This window comes from Marmota flaviventris, chromosome 5 (assembly GCF_047511675.1).
Source record: "Marmota flaviventris isolate mMarFla1 chromosome 5, mMarFla1.hap1, whole genome shotgun sequence".
Classification (NCBI taxonomy): domain Eukaryota; kingdom Metazoa; phylum Chordata; class Mammalia; order Rodentia; family Sciuridae; genus Marmota; species Marmota flaviventris.
Window position 1 is genome coordinate 137063003 of NC_092502.1, and position 23208 is coordinate 137086210.

Genomic DNA, 23208 nt, shown 5'->3' on the forward strand with positions numbered 1-23208 from the left:
CAGCTGGCTGGGGTTACAGGAAGGTGCCTCTGGTTGTACTCATTGTAATAAATGTGAGTCAAATCCAATGTTTTTAAAGTTAGCATTCATTCATTTTGTCCCATATTTTTTGGATTATTAGAGGTTTGGGTAAAATTACATTGCAGACATAGTTTCAAAATTAAATTTTAATTTTAGGAGCACATTGAGTTTAGCATAGTTTCAGATTTACATAGAAGTTGTAAATTAGCACAGCGTTTCTATAACCTTCAACCATGGTTTCCTACTATGAAGATATTGTGTTGTGTTATATTGGTATATTTTATTTTTTAAAATTTGTTATTAAAAAATTGTCCAGTATATATGTCAGTACAGTGTATTTTGACATGTTTGTTATACATAGAATATCACTTATTATAATTAGGATTCTATTCTTGCAGTTGTACATGATGTGGAGTTTCACTGGGTGTGTATTCATCTATGAACATGGAAAAGTTAGGTCTGATTTATTTTACTGTCTTTCCTAATCCCATCCCCCCTCTTTTCCCTTCATTCCCCTTGGTATATTTTCTACACATGTGTGCACTTGTATGTGTGTGTGTATACAGTCAGGTTCACTGCTGCATACTTGTCAACTTGAGAAAACCAACACTGGTGCATTACTGTTAATTAAACTCCAAAGTTCATTTGATTTCTTTAGTTTCCCCATAATGCATTTTTCTGATATACTATTCTATACTGAATCCCATGCTATATTTTCTTGTCATGAATCCTTAGACTCTTCTTGACAGTTTTGATGAGTGCTAGTCAGACATTGTGGAGAATGTTCCTCAATTGATATTTTTTTACTATTTTTCTCATGGTTAGACTGAGGTTACACATTTTTGAGATGCATTATTCAAATTTTGAATGATTATGTATTTGAAATTGTCTAGCTATATCATTTTCAAAATATGATATAGAATATAAATTCTGTATATTTATGTAATGTAGCATTTCTGACATTCATTGATAGTCACATGATATGTTGAAGACATTTATTTTATGAAAAGGCATTTTATAAAGAATTGAATCTGTCTCTCTCCATATATATATAAATCTGTATCTATCTATATATTTGTAGCTATGAGCACAGTGTTATATCCATAGTAAAATTTAATCCATTTCTGTTCTTTTTAATGCAATGGTCTTTACTGGTAATTGGTAATACAAAGGCATCATTAACCAGTACATTAGGACATTCTTACTCACTCCTTTAGATTTCAGGCTTAAAAGGCCATTGCATTCTTAATGACCCTAACCAATGGAAGCAGCAGTTTTCCTCTCAAAGGAGAGTCCTGGAATAGAATTGTTTTCTTTGACTTATATACTTATTTAGTTAGTTATAATGTTTAAATGATAAGTCTAAAAAAACAGGCTCCATAAATGTTTTTGCTTTACCCATCATTTCTGAGTAAAAATCCAATACAATTGCCAGTCTCCATGAGAAAGAAATTTTGCAACTGTCCATGTTCCAAAAGCACAGTGATTGTTCATATGGTGGTAAGACAAAAATTGGCTTCTCCAAAGTGTCTCTATGTCTGAGTATACAGTAATCCAAAAACACATAGGGAAATTATTGAAAATACAGATCATCCACCGTCTCAGGTTCTTACTCTTGGGCTATTCCAATTCCTTGGACCTCAAAGGAAACTTGATTTTCCAATTTTGTATGCTCAAAAACTTGGTTTGATTTCATGTAAATGCCCAAAATTTGATACGTGATTATTCAATTATCATTGTGAACACATCTATACATGGATCGATCAGCAGGGAGAAAACAAAGGGACTATATTTTGCTATTTGGAGTTGGGAATAGAAAGTAGGGAACTTTAAATTTCCATTATGCTGTTTTGCTCAACTGCCTTGGGTTGATTTGCTATTTCTCTGTTCTATTTTATAACAACTTTACACATTGTTTTCTATTTGTTCTGAATGTTTTTTTTATTACTGTGCTTTATTGAAAAAACTTAAAAGCTGCATTATCAGGGCATCTAAAAGCAAAAAGCTTCTCTCCACTCTAAACTACTTCATGGTATTATAAACTAAGGGCAAAACATTTCAAGATTCTCATTAAAAATTATAGGACATAAAAAATTTACTTGTTTTAACTTATTACATTGACATTATGTTAGCTTAAGCTACATATAGATGTCCTTCAAATATCTTAGTTTAGGAAATTCAAAACAGTTTATATGATGCTGTGTTAAAAGGAGGAGTAAGAACAAAATACTTGCAAAAATTTATGAGTTTTTTAATTACAAAAATATTGATTTATTTCCAAACATCACTTTTGCATTCTTACGGGAAAATAAGATATGTTTGGAAAAACATTAAATAATGAATTGGATTCAAGAATCTTATAGATATTGAAATTTGATTCTACTCATTTCAAACCATGTTCTTTTCTCATGTTGTTATTTCTTAAATTTCCATTTATGCCAAAATGATTTCTGAAAAAATGCATGCTTCTTATTTATTATATTTTACTTATATATTATATTTATTATATTTTACCAGCATATATTTATTATATGCTGGTAAAATATAATAAATAAGAAGCATGCATTTTTTCAGAAATCATTTTGGCATAACATAGCTTCTTCTCTTTTTGTTTTGATTATCAAGTTATATTTATTTCCTTCAGTTTTAGTTTAATTTTCACCCATTTATTATTTTTAGCAAGCAATCAGCTTTATTTATAACCTAATTTCTTAAGTGTCCGCAGACTGTGCCACTTATTTTGAATTAATTCATAGGCTCAGAGTTGTATATTTATAACATTTTTTTAAAAAAATTTGTTTTATATGACAACAGAATGCATTACAATTCATATTACACATATAGAGCACAATTTTTTCATATCTCTGGTTGTACACAAAGTAGATTTACATCCTTAGTGTCTTTATACATGTACTTCAGGTAATGATGATCATCAAATTCCACCATCTTTTCTACCCCTGTCTCTTCCCTTCCCCTCCCTCTCCCTTTCCTCTTTGCCCTATCTAGAGTTAATTTAATCCTCCCATCTCCCCCCCCACCACCATATCATGAATCAGCATCCTTAAATCAGAGAAATAATTCAGCATTAGTTTTTTTTTTTTTTTTTTTGGATTGGCTAATCTCATTTAGCATTATATTCTCCAGCTCCATTAATTATATACATATTTTTTGAGTTCTTGTTACAGAAAATGATATTTAGTTATGTATGTATTTTAATCTTTAAATGTTAGTATTAGTTTTGCTCTCCAAATATCTGCAGTATGGAGATTCCTTAGAAAACTTGGATGGAACCACCATTTGACCCAGCTATCCCATTCCTCAGTCTATAACCAAAGGAATTAAAAGCACCATACTATAGTAACACAGCCACATCAATGTTTATAGCAGCTCAATAATAGCTAAACTGTGGAACCAGCCAGGATATCCTTCAAAAGACGAATGTATACAGAAACTGTGGTATATATACACAATGGAATATTATGGCATTTGCAGGTGAATGGATGGAGTTGGAGAATATCATGCTAAGTGAAGTTAATGAATCCCAGAAAACCAAAGACTGAATGTTCTCTCTGACAAGTGGATGCTGATCCTTAATGGGGATGGGGGGCATGGGAAAAATGGAGGAACTTTGGGCAAAGGGGAAGCAGGGGTGGGGAGAAATTATGGGGGCAGAAAAGATGGTGGAACAAGATGGACATCATTACCCTAGGTACATATGGTGCAATACTACAACAAGTACAACAAAAGAAATGAAAAGTTGTGCTGCAATTGTGTACAATGAATCAAAATGCATTCTGCTCTCATATATACCTAATTAAAATAAATTAATTAGTTAAAAAACACAAAAAAGGGAAATAAAAGATCTGCTGATAAATTGATTATGTCTTACAAAACTTCTCAGTTGATTCTAATGAATGATGCAGAGAGGGGAAGAAAATACAATATGTATGAAGGGAGCATATCATTCATGGTGAGAGGACAAAGAGAAGTTTGATTTTGTACGCCATGTTATTGGAACTGTGAAACTTAGGAAAAAACAAAGTGCATCTCTGAAAATGTAAAGGTACATTCTTGATAAGAACTTACAAAATAAAATAATGATTTTAAAATCAAAGAGTATAATATAAAAATGTAATGAATATGATCACAAATTAAAATCACACTGGAAAAAAACAAATAATTCTCAACAGCTAAAATGGATAAGAATTGAGGTGTTAATTTTCACTCTTAAAAAATAATAGAAAAGTATACATATACCTTTTTTTAAAATATTTTTTTTATTTATGTGTGGTGCTGAGAATTGGATCCAGTTCCTCTCACATGACAGGCAAGTGCCCTACTACTGAAACACAACCCCAACCCTACATGCACATTTTTATATTAATTTTATATTAGGTGAAGTGAGCCAAAAATCTTTGTGATCTTGTAATAATCTCATTTTCTAAAGTTATACATGTTCTATGCTTATTTATAAGTTGATACTTAAAGTAATGATGCATCAAACTGTGCAAAGAATAAAAATAGAAAAAGTTACATTATTTTGGAGTTAAGCATTTTTCACACTACTACATAAGGAAATAGATGATGCATTTTTCAAAAGAATTTAAAAAGTGGTTTGGACCACAGCATGACTATTGCAGTTATCCTGGACTCCAGCTATTTAGACATCTAATCTGTTGAAAAAGTACAACAGTAGAATGATTAAACATAATTGAAATTGTACCCTCTGGACACCTAGCTGAAGAGTCAACAAGCTAAAATCTGCTGCAATGTCACTTACCTTTCTGACATTTAAACTTACACATTTCATCATATACTATTTTTTTCAGTAATTAACTTGTAACCTAGTATTATATTGTGTTATTTTTGAAGAAAGAACACATCAAGTATGTTTTATTTTTTATAATTAGAGCTTAATTATTGAATAGATTTAATGATCAGACTGGTCTCATTTGTATTGCATAAAACTCCTAACTATTATTGTTGTTAACAGAAAAGAGCTGATTCTTATTTAAGCTACATATCCATTGTAGAAAGACAGGGATCTTTGGCTTACTGGATACACTCAGGAGCTCAAGATGTTCAATCATGGGTTAGCATGATACATTTTAGAAGAGAGAGAGAGAGAGAGAGAGAGAGAGAGAGAGAGAGAGAAATATGACCCAGCTTTGAAATGTTTTATCTATAAGAAACCTTTCAAATGGGTGATTTGAAATAGCCTAATAAGGTTACCAAAGTAGGATTTTTACTTCTCTATAGATTTGTATTTTCAGGAAAATAAGATATTTAACTCAAATGTCACTATTAACAGTGAATGTTAAGAAACACAGGGCTACATTTGTATCTTCACAGCTTGGTTGAAGGCCATTATATGATTTTAATGCAAGAGAGTCTCAAAAATTAAATTTTATTAAATATTAATGAATACAAATTATAAAATATTTTAAGATTTTTCTTTGTTTCTTTTATATTTTAAATCACATACACATAGCACTACATATATGTGAATTATATATATGTATATATATATATATATATATATATTAAATCACATAGAGATACATATAGAATTACATGTATATGTGTCTATGTATATGCATATATTGACTGGGACATATGTTTCCCAGATAAATGGTTAACATTTATTATTTTATGATGTTTCTGCTTGAGATTAACATTTGAATTGGTAGAATGTGTAAGACAGATTGCATTTCCCAATCTGGATGAGTCTTAGCCAATCCACTGAAGATCCAAATAGAATAAAATGGCAGAAAAAGAAAGACTACTTTAATTCTGCCTGAATAGTGATTGAGTTGGGACTTCATTCGTCTCTTGTATTCAGATTTATATACACACTCAACACCTTTTTGAGGTGCTCTTTTCTGGATAATCCAAACTAATGCAGATTTTTGTTATACAGAGTAATTCTAGAGAAACAGAATGTTCTGGGATTTCCGGAACAGATTCTTATTCTTATTAGGTTTAAAGATCCTAGTGACTTCATGTTGTAATCTGAATGCATCTAATCAAACACAAAAGCAAAGGAGTGGGTGACTCTACATGTAATTCCTTCAATTAGTTGTTGAAAATTAACAAGCAATGAAGTTTTGTGATTATTCCTTATTTTGCTGGACAAGGTGATGAAAAGAAAGGATGAAAGTATTGATTCAAATTGCTAACTTAAGTGCTGCATAAATGGCCCAAAGTCATTTAAGTATACTCTGAGGACTCCTTCAATTTCCTGTATACACAGGCAATTCCTGAAAACCAAACACAGAATATTATTGTGATGCTGGCCAAAATACAAAGCAAACTGAATTCTCAGCTTTCCAGAGCATTTATTGTTAAAGTGAAGGCACTCACTGGGGCTAATATGAGATATGAGAAGTTGGAAAGTGGATGTGGGTGATGAAACCAAGGACACTGAGCTCCTAAATTCTAATGAATATTTTTACCCTATAGATGCAGTCCCCTTTCTGACAATGGAATTGTCCTTCTCATCCCAATTGAAGTAGTCTCTCTTGCGCCCCCCTCAAAAAAAAATCTCTGCCATCCATACTAGAAATGACCATACCAATCCCAAACTGAGGAGATAAACCCTACAAAACCTGAGAAAAGGGCTGGGGATGTGGCTCAAGCGGTAGTGCGCTCGCCTGGCATGCGTGCAGCTGATCCTCAGCACCAATGCAATCAATGTCTGCCGAAAACTAAAAAATAAATATTAAAAAAAAATTCTCTCTCTCTCTCTCTCTCTCTCTCTCTCTCTCTCTCTCTCTCTCTCTCTCTCTCTCTCTGTCAAAAAAATAAAAATTAAAAAAATTAAAAAAAAAAAAACCAGAAAAGTATAGTGGCCTTTCCAGTGGCAGTTGTCATGTAACACAACACCCATTATTCTCAGGATCTATCCCACCACCTCTTTATTCTTTTAATCTTATAACTAACCTGAAATTCCAGGAGATTTCAAAAGATGAAATATAAAATATTGCTGCAGTCCGGCTGCAGCAAAATAGCCGGGGGGTGACGAGCAACTTGTGTAGATTGATACAGCAGGAATGGGAGCTGTTTATTGTAGGACAGGAGGGGTATTTATACATTCCACACAGCTTATCTTAATTAACATAAACTAGATACAGCAGTCAACCAATAAGGAATCTCCACACTTAATGGCTCGCTGGCGTTACTTCACAAACCACTCCCTCTGGCATTTTGCCAGGCACCATCCAGACTTGTTTACAGACTCTAACATTCAAAAGATGAAGTATAAAATATAACTTATGAGCAGATGTATCAGACTCAAAACTACCTGAATTTTATAATTTAGACAATTTTGGGAGAAATGGATATTGAGCTTATAAGATAATCATTAAAGTATATATAGTTGGATCAAGTTATGGATATGGTTTCAAACCATGGAGAATGGCTTAATGTCACTGTTGTAGTGTAGTGAGTTAGAAATGACTTTAACTGGGGGCTGTGGCTGTGGCTCAGTGGCAGACAACTCACCTAGCCTGTGTGAGGCACTGGATTCGATCCTCAGCACTACATAAAAATAAATAAATAAATAAACAAATAAATAAGGTAAAGGTATTGTGTCCATCTACAGCTAAAATATCTTTAAAAAATGACTCTGTTTATTTAGAAGGCTATCTGAAACATGGACCAAAATATGACCCACATTGAGTGAATCAGCAATGTCAGTCCTCTTTGGTTTGAGTCAGAGGACTCAGAGACTCAGGGACATTGAAATATTAGAATGAATTTGCCGTTTTAGAAAAACTTTTTATTCATACTGTGTGGAATAAATTTTTTGAGGAAAACCCTCACATCTGAAAGAGCTTTGTGGTTGCTCTTTTCTGGTAGGTAAGACCTTACAATGGGAATGGCAGTCACTAAATTAGGAAACATAAATGAAATAGAAATAATTAGATCCAATCCTGGTATGCCCATGCCAAGTTGCAGCATTCAAACTCTAAATGCAAGCTGGATGTGGTTACTATAATGGGCATCCTGGTCAAATCAGCAGGAAAATAGACTCATTTCTGAAGTCCTGTGGCGTTGGCTAGTTGACTATGATTTTCCTGTAATGAAAATAGATAGGAAAGTGCTATAGTTTGGTTGTGGGCCATCCCCCAAAAGATTCATGTGTGGGACATGTGGTACCAGTGAGGCAATGTTGAACCTTTGCAAAGATGGAACCTAATGCAAAACAATTAGGTTACAGGGGCCATCACCCACAGAAAAGATTAATGCTAGTCTCAAAGACTGAGTTGATTTTTATTAAAAATGTTGCTACAAAAATGAAGACACCTTGCATGCTGGTTCTTTCTGCATAAGCTCAGTTCATATTTCTGTTTCTCCATGTTGTCTTATAGCAAGTGGATTTGCACCATACTATTTGGTCATTCCAGCCAATAGAAATATAAACTAAATAAACCTCATTTTTTTTTTCTTTTTTGGAAGCGCTGAAGATCAAACCCAGGGCCTCATGCATCCCAGGGAAGTGGTCTATCATTGAATAATAGCCTCAGGAACTTTTGTTACTTTATTAATTATTCAGGTATTTTGTTATAGAAATAAAAAATGAACTAAGATAGAAGCCTACCAAATTCTTATTTGATCTGCATACGTATAAAAGTTTTAAGTCAGGTGAACAAGAGCTTAAACATAGAAACAGAATTATGATCCTAAATTAATTCTCAGCTAAAATCTGTTTATAGTCCTAGAGCCTTTTACCACACAAACTATGTTCTGGCTCAAACCTTTTAGGAACTACAGGACCCAGGTTTGGACTTGATACTGATTCAAGGAGACCAAAACATCATAATGGCCCACCAGTCAGAGGAGGGAATTATGCAAATCAGGTGATCAATGAAGTTTTAGTTTAAGTAAATCTCACAGTGGGCCCATTGTGTCCCTAAACTCACCTTGTGATTATTTTCCCCACTCCAGAATATATAATGGAATATAGATATGAAACTGGCAGAATCACCATATTGTTTGACTACCTTTGGTGCGAGGACTATTTTAGTAGAAAAGAACAATTGACAGCCACAAGAACTGACTCCACCTACCTAAAGAATAAATCAAGTTAATACAACAATTCTGTTGTGGTTACAGGTACACCATCAAGAATTTTAAAAATGCAGAACTGGTGATTCCCAATCTATTCTCATTTAGGCAACTTAGCATATGCAGAAGACTGGTGTAGTATGGAATAATAATAGATTATCATAACATTACCACACAGTGACTCAAATTATAGCCACTGTACCAGACCAGGTTTCATTGTTTGAGATAATCTAAATAACCCCTGGTATTTAGTATGTGGCCATTTTATAGCAAGATGCATTTTTATTCATCTCTATCAACAAGAACCACTGAAAGCAATTTGATTTTATTGGGTTTCTGCCCAAGGTACCCCACTATCCTGAAAACAGCTGGTTTGTGAAATGGCTTTTTGAACAATCTATTATGGTACAAGCCAGGTGTAATAATTTGCAGCACTGAAGCAATGTTCTTAATAAGGTTCTATATTCTCTGAATCAGCTGTACTCTATGGTATTTTTTCATAGACACTGCTGTACTCAGGCTGATCTAACAAAGTGCCATAGCCTAGTTGGCTTATAAAAAAATGGAAATTTATTTCTCATAATTTTTGTGGTCTATAAATCTGAGATCAGAGTGTTGGCATGGACAGCTTCTGATGAGAATGTTCTTCCAGGTTGCAGATGATTGATTTCTCATTATATCTTCACATGGTGCAGAGAAACATACCTAGCTCACTGGCCTCTTCTTCTAAAGGCACTAATCCTATTCACGAGAACTTCACTGTCATGTGCTAATTACCCACACACCCTTCCTCCAAATATCACATTGATATTGTGCATTCAACTTACACATTTTGGAGAAGACTCATTCATTTCATGCAGCTAGGGTTTATATGCCCATAAACCAAGAGGTATAAATGGAAGTGGTACCACGCACTATTATTCCTAGTGATTCACTAGCAAATTTTTGCTTTATGTTCTCATGATTTTATGCTTAATCTCTGCCTAATGAGACCTTAATATGTTTGAACTGATAAAAATGTATATTTCTTTCACCAAAGGACAAAATTCTATAGAATTAGAAGACTGGAACTCAGACACCTGCACTGTGTCTTTGAATCAACAGGCAAAGAAAGGAGTTACTGTGCTGGCTGAAGTGATTTGGACTCCTGATGGGAAATTGCACTGCTACTTTATGTTGCTTTACAATGGAGAGAAGGGAAATTACTTCTGTATTACAGGAGATAGCAGGGCATCTCTTGGTATGAGCATGGGTTGTGATTAAGGTCAATGGATAACTAGAACAGCACAATACATGTAGAGAAGCTAAGGTCCCAGATCCTTTAGGAATAGATTTGTTTCTCTTTACCAGTTAAAAACTACGAACAGCTGAGATACTTAATGAAGGCAAAGGAAATACAGAATAGGTAGTGATAAGAGCTAATTATAAATAGCAGTTTAAACCACATGACCACTTAGAAGAAAAAACAAGGGTATAATTACCATGAGTACCCCTTAATTTATTTTTGTTATAAATGTATGTGTGTGTGTGTGTGTGTGTGTGTGTGTGTGTGTGTGGAGAGAGAGAGAGAGACAGAGAATTTCTGTTTACTTCCTTTCTTATTCTCTTATCATGAGGCATAAAATGTAAAATATTTTATATGTATTGCATAGTATTTAGATATTATTAATTTCATATCAGAGTCTTTAAACTATGTACTATCAAGGAGAAGAGTAAACTTCAGTCAAAGATTTTGTCTTTTCTGGGAAAGTGGTTAAAATTTTTTCAGTTTATTTATATATTTTGGCAGGATAGTTGTACCGTGTTAGGTAAAATTAAGACATATATATATATATAGTATATTTAAAAGAGATGTACGTGTCAAGTTGAAAGGGGGTGGTGTGATTTTTGATGGCTAATTTGTGTGGAAACATGACTGAACCAAGGAGTTTCAAGATATATGTCAAACATTATAATGTGAGCACCTATTGAGGACATTTTTGAAGTAAGCTAACATTTCAATCGATTAACTGGGTAAAGTGTGTTACCTCCTAAATATGGGTTGGTCACAATAAATCCATTAAAGACCTGAATAAAACCAAAACAAGGATTAAGAATATCTCTTGTCTGCCTGAATATCTTCAGGTCAGCAAATAGGTTTTCTGCCTCCCAACTCAGACTTGGACTCTGACTGCAACTATTCCTTTAGCACTTTGGTTCTCCAGCTTGCTGGCTAAATATCTTAGCCCCTTATCAGCCCCTTCAATCATATGACCTAATCCCTGAAAATAATCTTAAACTAAAAATCTTTGGAAAAATGTCTTATAACCTATATGTTATGTTTCTCTGGAACTCTCAAAATAATTATATTCTTACAAATATATTTAATATTTAAGTACCTGAAGAGCCACATCTCTTTAGGATTGATGTAGAAGATGAATAGTCATTTCTTCTTCAAACTGTTGATATTGTGGAAATTATACTAAAGGAAACTAAAACAGGTTTTAGAGGGTTCTCTGGATTTACTGATGGTAATTTCATCTTCATGAAGGTAGAAGATGCAGTGAAGTAAAATGTTCTTGTAGAGAAAATTGCTCTTAGGCAAAAAGAATGTTGGAAATTTAGAAGGAACATCACATGATTTTTAATAAATGAAATAGTTCTCTTTCTTTTACAGTATTTTTTCTTTACTTTGACTATAATTATTTTGCTAAATTCTTAAATAAAACTGAATGTTGGTTTAATTTCCATGTAATGTGACTCATATTCTAAAAATAATTGACTAACTGGATGTGAGCCTCTTGTTTCATAGAGGAACATACCGAATATGCTAACTTTTAAAAATATTGCACATTTTAATGACTAAACTTTGACTATTGTAAAACTGTTGTTGTATTTAGTCAATATATATTGTCTAGTTCTGATTGTTTCCCATTCTGTAAAGTGAAATTTGAGCCACAGCATAAAAAATTAAATATCTCTTGATCTCTTTATTTTAATTTAGAAAGGTTCGATTGATTTATAATTGTACTCCAAATTATATCATAATGATATTGCCCATAAGTAACATTAAAAATTTATATTTGTCTTAAAATTTCCTTTATTTGATGAATAAAATATCTATATCAATTTTAATTTTTAATATTTAATTTTCTTACACTGATAACTCACATTTGAAATAAAATAAATATTGATCATTATTACCTTTTCATTGCATTTTTTAAAAAAATTATTTTAGTCAAAATGAAACTCACTTTGACTAGTGATGTAGCAAAATCCAAGCTATAAAAACTAAGATTTGAATCAGTCTTATTTTCCTATATACTTCTAAAGTCATTTTCATCATTATATAATTATTTAGGATACATTCTATAGCTTTTTATATATTCATTATGTTGTGGTAGAATTTATGCTAAACTGTGGAGTGAGCATAATGTAATTATATATATATATATATATATTATATATAAAATTGTTTCAATAACAATTTTACTTGATCAATGATTACTGGCGATCTATCATTCTTTTACTCTTGAAAAAGTTCTTGTATTTATTTGATTCTCCACTATATATTAACGTGACAAATATACATTCAGGGCCCAACAAAGATTCTCTAAGTAGAAACACTGAGCTGTTCCACAGCAGGAAAACTTCAAACTATAATGCATGTGAAACTCTAGGATAGGCCACGACAAAGGTGCTCTTTGAAGCCACTGAAGAAACAAATGATTAAAGCAATAAAGAGCAAGCCAACTCAATGACAAACACCAAAAGCAGCAAAAGACTGCCATACTTTGATCTCCATAAATAATTTTAAACTAAATGAATAGAAAAATATTAAATAAATGTAGGAAATTCCCATTTAGTTTCAAGTGCCTCTTTTATATGACTCTAGTAATTTCAAATATTTAATGTTTTAATTTTATGAATATGATGTTGATTCATTATGAGCTTATAATCATTAGACCTTAACATCTCTTAGTTCTGAAATATTAATTTCTTACAATAAAAATATTGTCATTTGGAGTTGTGGCTAATTGGTACAGCCCTTGCCTAGCATGTGTGAGGCACTGGATTCAATTCTTAGCACCACATATAAATAAATGAATAAAATAAACAACATCTAAAATACAAAATTAAACAAAATATTGTCATCTTGAGTCATTATTTTCTTCATAGCCTATATTTATGCATTTTTCTAGACCCTGTTTAATGCAAAATTATTTTTAAGGATAATGAACTAGTGACACTGAATAAGAATAGAATGAAAATGAATTGATTATGTGGGAAAAAGAAAAAAAATGTTTTTCAGAAAATAAACATTCTGTACATAGGCAAGTGGAAAAGGAAGGAGGCAGATTTGGCAAAAAATTCAAGGCCAACATCTTGAATGACTTTGCTAGTCATGCTCAGGGGTTTATATCTTATTCTGACAATAAATCTAGTGATGTGATCTAAAACTAAGATGACAGGTGAGGCAGCATGCCTTCCCAGAGTGTTGAGGAATGGATGGCTGAGAAAGGACAAAGACTAGGGACTAGAATATGTACCAGTTGACTGTTGCAATTTCAACACAAGAGGAATGCTTGCTGGAGTAGAGATGGTGAGAATAAAAATGCACAAACCTGAGATGCAGTCTTTTGAATCCACAATATTGTGTCTATATATGGCAAGAGATGAGAAAAGAGGCCGGCACAGTGGCACAGGCCTGTAATTCCAGCAGCTTTGGAAGCAGAGGCAGGAGGATCCTGAGTTCAAAGCCAGCTTCAGCAATTTAGTGAGATGCTAAGCAACTCATGAGACCCTGTCTCTAATAAAATACAAAATAGGGCTAGGGATGTAGCTCCATGGTCTAGTGTCCCTGAGTTCCCCCCTCCCCACCAAAAAAAAAGGTGAGATAAGAAAGGATTGAGATGGCTTCCACACATGAAAAAAGGTGGAAAGTTTTATATTTTGATTTTGATGGGTGGCTAACAATATATTGAGTTAAATAACTATGGGGTGTAAGGTACATTAATTAATCACATTGTAATATGTAATATGCAATATTATTGTAATATGTGGGTTGATACATAGAACTGAGGTTGACAACACAATCATGTTCATTTTTGAGAGATATGAAAATACATGAAATATTTTTCTTCTATTTATTTATAATTTTTAAATTAGTTCATTATAGATTCACTGAGTTTTTGTTAGTGTATAATAATTACGCATAGTGTTGGGTTTCATTTTGACATAATTATACAAGCATGGAAAATTATTTGTTCCAATTCAACCCACAGTATTTCCATTTCCCTCCCCTCCTCCCTCTCACTGTTTTGTTTCTTTTCTGGTTTTTATTCTATATATTTAAAGTTATTTTATAAATCAGCATTATAAATATATATATAAAGGTGAAATTAACTGTGGTATATTCAAATTAACTTTGGTATATTCATATATGTGCATAGAATAGTTTGATTAGTTTCATTCTACATTCTTTTCCTGGTCTTCTTCCCTCCCCATCAATTCCCTTCCTCTATTTTGATGATCTCTTCTTTTTTTTTTTTTTAATGAGATTCAATTCCCTACTTTTCTCTCCCCCTTATTGTGTCCAGCTTCTGCATATGAGACAAAATATCCACCCCTGACTTTTCTGCATCTGACTTGCATCACTTAGCATGATGTTCTCTATTTCCATCCATTTACCAGAAAATGCCACAGTTTAGTTTTTTTTTAACTTAGTATAGTAAAACTCCATTGTGTAATTAATAAATGGGCAGAATAACTAAACAGACACTTCTCAAAAGGAAAAAAGCAAATGCCCAACAAATATACAAAATATTCAACATCTCTAACAATCAGAGAAATGCAAATCAAAACTACACTGAGATTTCAATTCACTCCAGTCAAAATGAAAATTATCAAGAATACAAATAAAAATAAATAATGGTGAGGATGTGAGAAAAAGAGTTATACTGATACAATGTTGGTGGGACTACAGATTAGTGGAAAGCAGTATAGAGATTACTCACAAAAGTAGAAATGGAACCACCCTATAACCTGGATATCACACTCCTTGGTACACTCCAAAAGATCTAAAATCAGTATGTTATATTAATGTAACCATTATAAATGTTTAGAGGCATACAATTCACAAGAGCCAAGCTATGGAGCCAGCCTAGATGCCCATCAACAGATGAATGGATAAAGAAAATGTGGTATAAATAAACTAATTTTTAAAATGCCACCCCGTAAGCTTAACAAAAATAATTAAAATATATTAGTAAGGCTGAAATATATTTATGTAATTTGGAAGTAAAAATAATGGAGAGATCATGTATACATATTTTCAAAAACAAATTTTGAAGTAGAGAATGGAAGTGGGAGAATAGCTGGAAGGTGACATGTTTGATGATTCACTTTTCATTTCTTTCTCACCTCCTCCTCTTCTTCCTTGTCTTCTTCCTCTTTCTTGTATTTTAGTTTATTTAAGGAGGCTGCATTAATATAAGAGACCTGACATTGTCCAGATATATATCAAAGGAACTATGAGAGAATGCATCAACAGTAATGAAAAAAAGAGATAAACAAATATTCTAAGATTCTGAGAAGGTATGTGTATGACCTGGAGTATTAACTTTGCACAAGAGAATCAACACCTATTTCAAGGTAACAGCGAAGGATGTGGAGCGTAATAGTGCTGGGATTTTGTGACTAAAAGATGGTATTCACACCTATCTGGTGAAATTGTATAATGATCTGTAATTTGGATGTATGTTCATTGATGAGAAATGACTGTGAACTTTGGTTGGGAGAGGAGTTTGATCAAATTGATATAGTTTATCACTAGGAGTTATGAGAGAGGAAATTGACATGATCGAAGTCAATGACTATGAATTTTTTTGGCCAAAATGTACATTCTATCCCAGCAATACTTATCACATAACAACAATCACAAAAACTGGCAGATTGAGTCATTAATTTTTCAAGTGTACCTGAAATATACTGGCCAAAGAGATTGGTTAGAAAATGATGGAAAGAACCAACTTCTGAAATCAAGGTGGATTTAAAAGTACATAAGATTAGAGAATGATGATAACCAATAAGAGAATTAGGGGATCTATGAATTTTGTGTACTATTTAGATAAATAAATTAGAGTTCTTAAAAAAATTGAGGGAGCAAAATAGGACAATTCAGCATTTCTAGAGTTATATTGAGTACTGAACAAAACCCTTTATATTTGAAGCTGATTTTGGTCAAAAACATCAGCATGTTGGCTTTTCACTGTCTTTTCATTTTCATTTCAGAGTTTCAAATGTGCTGCTTCAGCACAGGCCATAACATTTTACACAATCTAAAAAAAAAAAAAAATAAGAGGACCTAATCAACAGAGAATCAAGAGAAAATAATAAATCAGAGGGAGAGAGAGAATATCATTTTCAGATGCAGCTTATCTTAACGTACATTCTCTAACCAACATCCTTGCGAATAGCAGGTAAGAGATTGACTTCTAGTGTCAAGATAAACAACATCTAAATAAAATTAAGTGTTTCTAAAAGTAAGTCATTAAATTTGTATTGAACAAAGGAAAAAGGAGTGAGCATCAGCACAATTTACCTGGTCAACTTAGTCTCCCCATCTATATTTTCTGCTCTGGTGTATTTGTAGCGGCAATCAAAAATGATGGTGTTGAGATCTTTGGAATTATGTTGAGACTCATATAGGAATGCACATTTTATTCATTTCCTAAAATGAGACTTCAGGGTAATAGAACCGAGACTCATAAAATTTTTAACATTCTATTTCAAGGTTGTGATTAAGAATCAATATTTTGCTTTTCTGACTGCTATTCTGAAATTCAAGGATTTTTTTTCCCCAAAATGTTACTGAGAAAAAAGTAATCACATTTTCATTATTATATATTAAATAAATGTGGAAAGCACTTCTGCCCTGGAATATTGATATAGTTTGGATATTAAATTTCCCTCTCTGGCCTAAGTGTTAAAGGCTTTGCCAGCAGTGGGTGCTACTGGGATGTTGTGGAAACCTTAGTAAGTAGGTAAGGCCACTTGGGACATCCTGAGGTCATGAAGGTGTTGTGACCCTGTAGGGGATTGTGGGCTCCTAATTTCTTACTCTCCTTCTCTTAAGAGGATTGGGTTGAGCAGTTTTTCTCTGCTACATATTTCTGGAATGATGTGCTGTTTCATCATAGGCCTGTGGCAGCTTGGCACTGGAAGTGTGTTCCAAAATAAATCATTTTATTGCTTTATAAGTTAATTGCATGAGGTATTTTGGATTAGGAGGGAAGCTGACTAACAACCCATTTTTAAAGGTATCTGCTATAATATGGAATGTCCCCAAAAATCTGTGTGAAAGACTTAGTTCCCAGAATGACATTGTTAGGAAGAAGTGAAAACTTTAAGAAATGAGGCCCTGGAGAGGTCATCTGGTCACTGGGGGAGTGCCCTTACAGGAATGGCAGTTCCCTGCCCCTTCTTCTTTCCTTCTGCTATCCCTCCAGAAGGTGAATTTTCTGCTTTTCCCTACTGTGTATTTCTCCTCACCACAGGCTCTAAAGCAATGGAACATGAGGTGAACCCTCCAGAAGTGTCTGTCAGAAGTGAATAAACAAACCAACAAATAAATAACATTATCCCACTAGAAGTTGACTGTCTGTATATTTGCTGTATTAACAAAAAGCTGACTAACACAGAAAATTGATTTGAATGTTCCTTGAATTCCCATGTGTTAAAGGTTTAGTCTCAAGCTTGGGGCTATTGGAAGGTGGTAGAAACTTGAAGAGGTGGGGCTTTTAGGGAAGTTTTAGGTCATGGAGGGCAGCATGCCCTCAAAGGGATTGAGAGACCAGGGTCTCTTCTTTCTCTCTTTGTTCTGGAGGGTGCCAGGAGGTGAACAACTTTGCTCCATCTTGTGTTCTCCATTATGATGCACTGCCTTAGCACAGGCCCAAAAGCCAATCAACCATGGCCTGAAACTTTCAACAATGTAAATCAAAATGGAACTTTACTCTTCATAGGTTGGTTACCTCAGGTATTTCTTACAGCAACAAAATGCTGACACATTGTCTACAAAGAATTTAAACTTCTTCCACCATATGTATTTCAAATTACTTTGAATTTTAATATTTTAAAGTTTAAGCCTATTATATTCTATTTTAATTTTATATTTTTAGGTGTAGCTACTAGTTTTTCAGCACATTGATCCTTGTTAAATACAATTTTGACACAACTTCCTATTTATATACTCATATATATTTGTATATGTATATATTTTGGTATTTATTTTATAATACTCTTATTATAAAAATCCAAATAAATACTAAAATTTGACAACATTTTTTTTTTTTTTTTGTAAAGCAGCATATAGCTAAGTATTTTTTTTTCTTTGTGGGCCATATAGACTCTATTGCCTCTCCTCAATTCTGTCGTATTAAAGCCAAAGCCACCACAAATAATATGTAAACAAATTGTGACTATCTCTTAATAAAACTTTATTTGTAAAAACACATACAGAATTGGATTTCACCTACAGGTTTTAGTTTTCTCATCTGTGTCCTGGATCGATTAAAGATGTCTTACCCATGAACCTCAGGAAATTCCAAGGTGAATATTTCCAGAGCCACTGACCTCCATATAAAGAATTGCATGTTTAATTTTCTGTAATAGAGGTATACTTTGACACCTTTAACTATGGAGTTTTTATATTAAAATTGTTTCTTTCAAATTGCATAGCGCCTAAAATGCATGCGTTATTTTGGAGTTAACTATGTTAACACTGTTGCAGAATCCCAGAGTGGATAGAACTGGAGGGACACATTACAGAAGTAATTTTTCACATAATGCCCTAGGGTTGTCCATGGGAAGGTGGTAATGACTGAACTTCCAGATATCTGTGGGAGACAGCCCATCTCAGGATAAGTAAATTGTTCTTGGCACCTGGTCTGTTTACCTCCCTGACTGGGAGAATCATTGCACTAGTAATGCTTTTCTAGCAGGCAGGTAGAAACTTCATGGGAGCTACAGCAGTTGGTGATTATATTTAGCTGTGAGAAACAGAAAACTTGTTCATCACTGGCTTAAACAATTATGGGCTTATTTTTTCCAAACAATTAGAAGATTAAAATTATATCAATGGCTCATGAGAATCAGGGCTGAGATTTCTGAAATTTCCTTGGCCTTCTCCTTAGTGTCCTACTGCTAGGGTTGCTTGAGCTCTAGTAACGAAGTTTATATTCCAAACAGGAATGAAATGTGAGCAACAGGGAGCAAGCAGGTGCTTATATTAAGAAAGCAATTTTACCCTATTTATATGTTGCCAAATTTGAGTCAGAGGTCCTTTCATAGAATACTGGAAAATGTGACTGTAAACCTGGTACACAGGTCCTGCTGTACTGGATGATTAAATTGACCAGCAATTGGTAAGCCACACATAACTGTATATGGAAAGTATAACTCCACTCCACCATTATGCACAAGAGTTGTGCCTTAGGACAAAAAATGAAAAGAAAAAAATAGATAACACCTCTTGCTTAGTAAAAGAATAATTAGTTTTCAATACAGTATTATAGCTATAATGCTATTTTATAAAGTCATAAATTTGAAAATGAAACTTTAATTGTCTATATTTATTTACGTATTGTTTGAAATTTCTGAACCAACAAGATTGCACAGATGTGGCAATTTCATCTGACTACTCTGATTTTCCATGTTTTTGTTTATCAGCAGTCACATTTATATTTGACATTCACATTCGATCTAGTCTGTGGCTCTCTCATCAAATCAGACTTAAATATGGAAAAGTCATGAACACTATCTCATTTTGGTGATGAGGAAGAAAGAATTCCACTTGTTAGCAGCTTGTTTTTGTTATCTTATCCCCAAAGGTGTCCGGTACTCTTATAGATTCTCCATTTCATGACACATTCAAAAAGGCTTTTCATGTCCAAGTTTGTGGTATGCATGTATATAAATATACATGTATACAAAAAATATAATGTATGAAATATACATTATGTTACTAAACTACATATAATTTTGTATTTGGTATATATTACATATAATACATCCACAATATAATGACATATTTTTTTTCTTTGTTTTTAACTTCACTCATGACACTTCTTTATTGATTTTCATTGCTGGTTCTGAAATTCATTTTTTTTCAAATGATGTTGTCTTTGTATTTTAAATATCAGTTTTTAGATTGAGACCTTGATAAACTCAAAAGAACAATCTTAAAATTCCAGCAAAAAAAAAAAATAAATAAATTTCCTTTTACCAGTCTATTTAAATGTGCAACAATGCTTCCAAATTCATTATTTTGATTTATTGATCCTTCTTCTGGTATTTCACTCTTTCTAGATATGATCAATTGTCATTTTTTGTTAGTTAAATATTAATCATTTTTTAATTTTCTTTTTATCAACATCAGTATAGAGGGTCTCTGCTTTCTCTATTTTGCTATTGTGTGAAAATAATATGCATTCTGGAATGATCATACTTTGAATTTTTATATTTTCCTTGGATGGAGTTATGCAGTATTCTACTCACTTTTGATGCTGGAAAGAGGCTCCCAATTAGCCTCATGACCATGAGGATAAAGAACCAATACTCTCTCTTGTATTGTGTTGCTACGCTACGATGTATGGTGGGATAGATGTATTAAATTCATATTGAATGTAAGATAGTTTCAATTTTTGATGGGTTTATGAGGACATAAATCTGTTGTAATTCAAGTGTCATCTGTATTAGCATTCTCAAATTGTATCCCAATTTTACACCTTATTCACTTGTGTTCTAGATACCGCACAATTTTTGGTAACAGTATTCTGAGTCTACATAGTTAAGATTCTATTAATGTTTTTCACTGGTAAATTTTTTCAGTATAATTCTGACTTTATTTCAGTTAATATTGGCTATATTTAGATATACTTTGTTATTTATTACTAATTGTTCCCACTATATCATAACTACAAAAATCTATTTTATTTTCATTTTACTGAAGGTTTAGTTGACTTCTTTCTCATGGTCATTCTGCTCATCACTTCTGCACAATAGTCTCAGACATTTTCAGAATTTTGGAAACTTTATCTTTGCAATCACGTGTTCATGCTTTTTGTCTGCTTATTTATTCTATTATTTCAGTAAGTCATACTCTATATTACTTTTTTACAACTGGTGTACATATTTACTGAGAACACATAAAGCTATGAATGTTTTTATTCTATATGAAAACTGATTTTTTTTTCTTGTATCCTGATTACTGTTCATTTTCCATTAGGAGTGCACATGCATTTCTTTGTATAGTCATCTAGATGTATACCAGAGCCACTAAATCTAAAGCCTGAAAAGTTTTCACAGTCTGTAAGCTCTTTTCTGGTGCTGAGAAATGCCATGATGATGATAGACTTCAGTACTGTTATTTTTGCAGTTGTGGATTCTGAATTATAATTTCAGTTCTGGATAGTGTTCTTATCTGTGTTTTATTACTGTCCTTAATTTCACCTTGTTTTCTCTTTTTTGGAATTCTCCTGAACTGTAAATTGCAATTCCTAAATTGAACCATTAATAGTATTATATTTTCTTTCATAATATTAAAATATTTGTTTGTCTTGTGTTTTCAAAAAGATTATCTTGATCATTATGCACAAAATTTAGTGAAATTTCAAGGAAGCCATCATATTTTGTGCATTGGTGGCCCTTTTCCACTTTATTATTTTACTTTAAAATATTGTTTCTCTCTGAGTTCCATCATCCCTTATTTCTCTGAAAAGCATAGCACTGGTATGTTTATTTGGCACCCAGCATTGTCATTTGCGGGCATGGGATCTTGGTCTTTATCTTTCATGTCAGAAACTCAACTAGATGTTGGGGACTCCTTTGCTATCCACCTACAATGAAAGGCTGACATTCTAATATGTCAGGGGCCATTTTTTTTTTCTTTCATAAGGGTTCACAGATGTTAGTATCCACAGCCTTTTGTTATTAAGCATCTGAGTTTTTTTTGTTTTGTTTTGTGTATGTGTGTATGTGTGTGTGAGAAACCATCATTTATCCTATCTCATCTGTGTAAAAATTGAAAAAAAAAATGAATGGTGGAAGGAACTTGAGTCACTACTGTTTACTATTTTCAGTTTCATTTAAGATATCTACTTAAATATTCAGTACCTTACCACCCATGAATGGCTGACACACTGGGAACTTGAATCTGTTTTGCCAAATTAATCCACAGAGTAAACCTCCGATTTCTCATGTACATGGGGAAAAACTAATTAAATCTAAATAGGTCTTAATATTATTACACACTAACTGTCTACACACAAAGTCAGGAACTACAGTATTTTAAAACTTCCAATTTCTCTATTTAGAAAATTTAAAAATGTCTGTGTTCTTATTTGCACTTTTTAACCATATATCCAGCACTGAAATCTTACAGCAATTTCTCATCTTTTGAAGTATTCTAGTACCTAAATTAGCTTTTTGCTCATTTGGATCTTATTTGCAGAGACATAGATAAAGCTGTTCAGCTGTTTGCTGTGGAACACGCCTGTAATCCCAGTGGCTCAGGAGGCTGAGGCAGGAGGATCACAAGTTCAAAGCCAGCCTCAGCAATGGTGAGGTGCTAAGCAACTCAGTGAGACCCTGTCTCTAAATAAAATACAAAATAGGGTTGGGGATATGGCTCAGTGGTTGAATGTGCCTGAATTAAATATCTGATACCCCCCAAAAAATAAAAAACTATATAATCTTGGTAAAGTTAGTTAAAATCTTCCATCTAGTTGTAACTTTCAAAAATAAATTATTGAAAAATTTACCAGATAATGTCTTTGAAAATATTTATTTAAAAATGTCATTTTATTAATTTTACCTATGAAAATGTATTACACCTTATTTATTAAGTTAAATTGTAATTCAGACTTTGTTTTTATATAAAATTTCTAGCCCATTCTTATCATCCATTGGTAGCATATATTTGAAAAACTATTATAGTTTTTAATAGTACTATTAATATTTGAAAATATAACTTCACTGTGAATAAGTTTTTTAAAAGTTTTTCTGGCTCTTTTCTGTTTTTTTTTTTTTTCTTTTTTAAAGGAGAAATGTAGTCTTTGTCCATTTGGGTTGTTATAA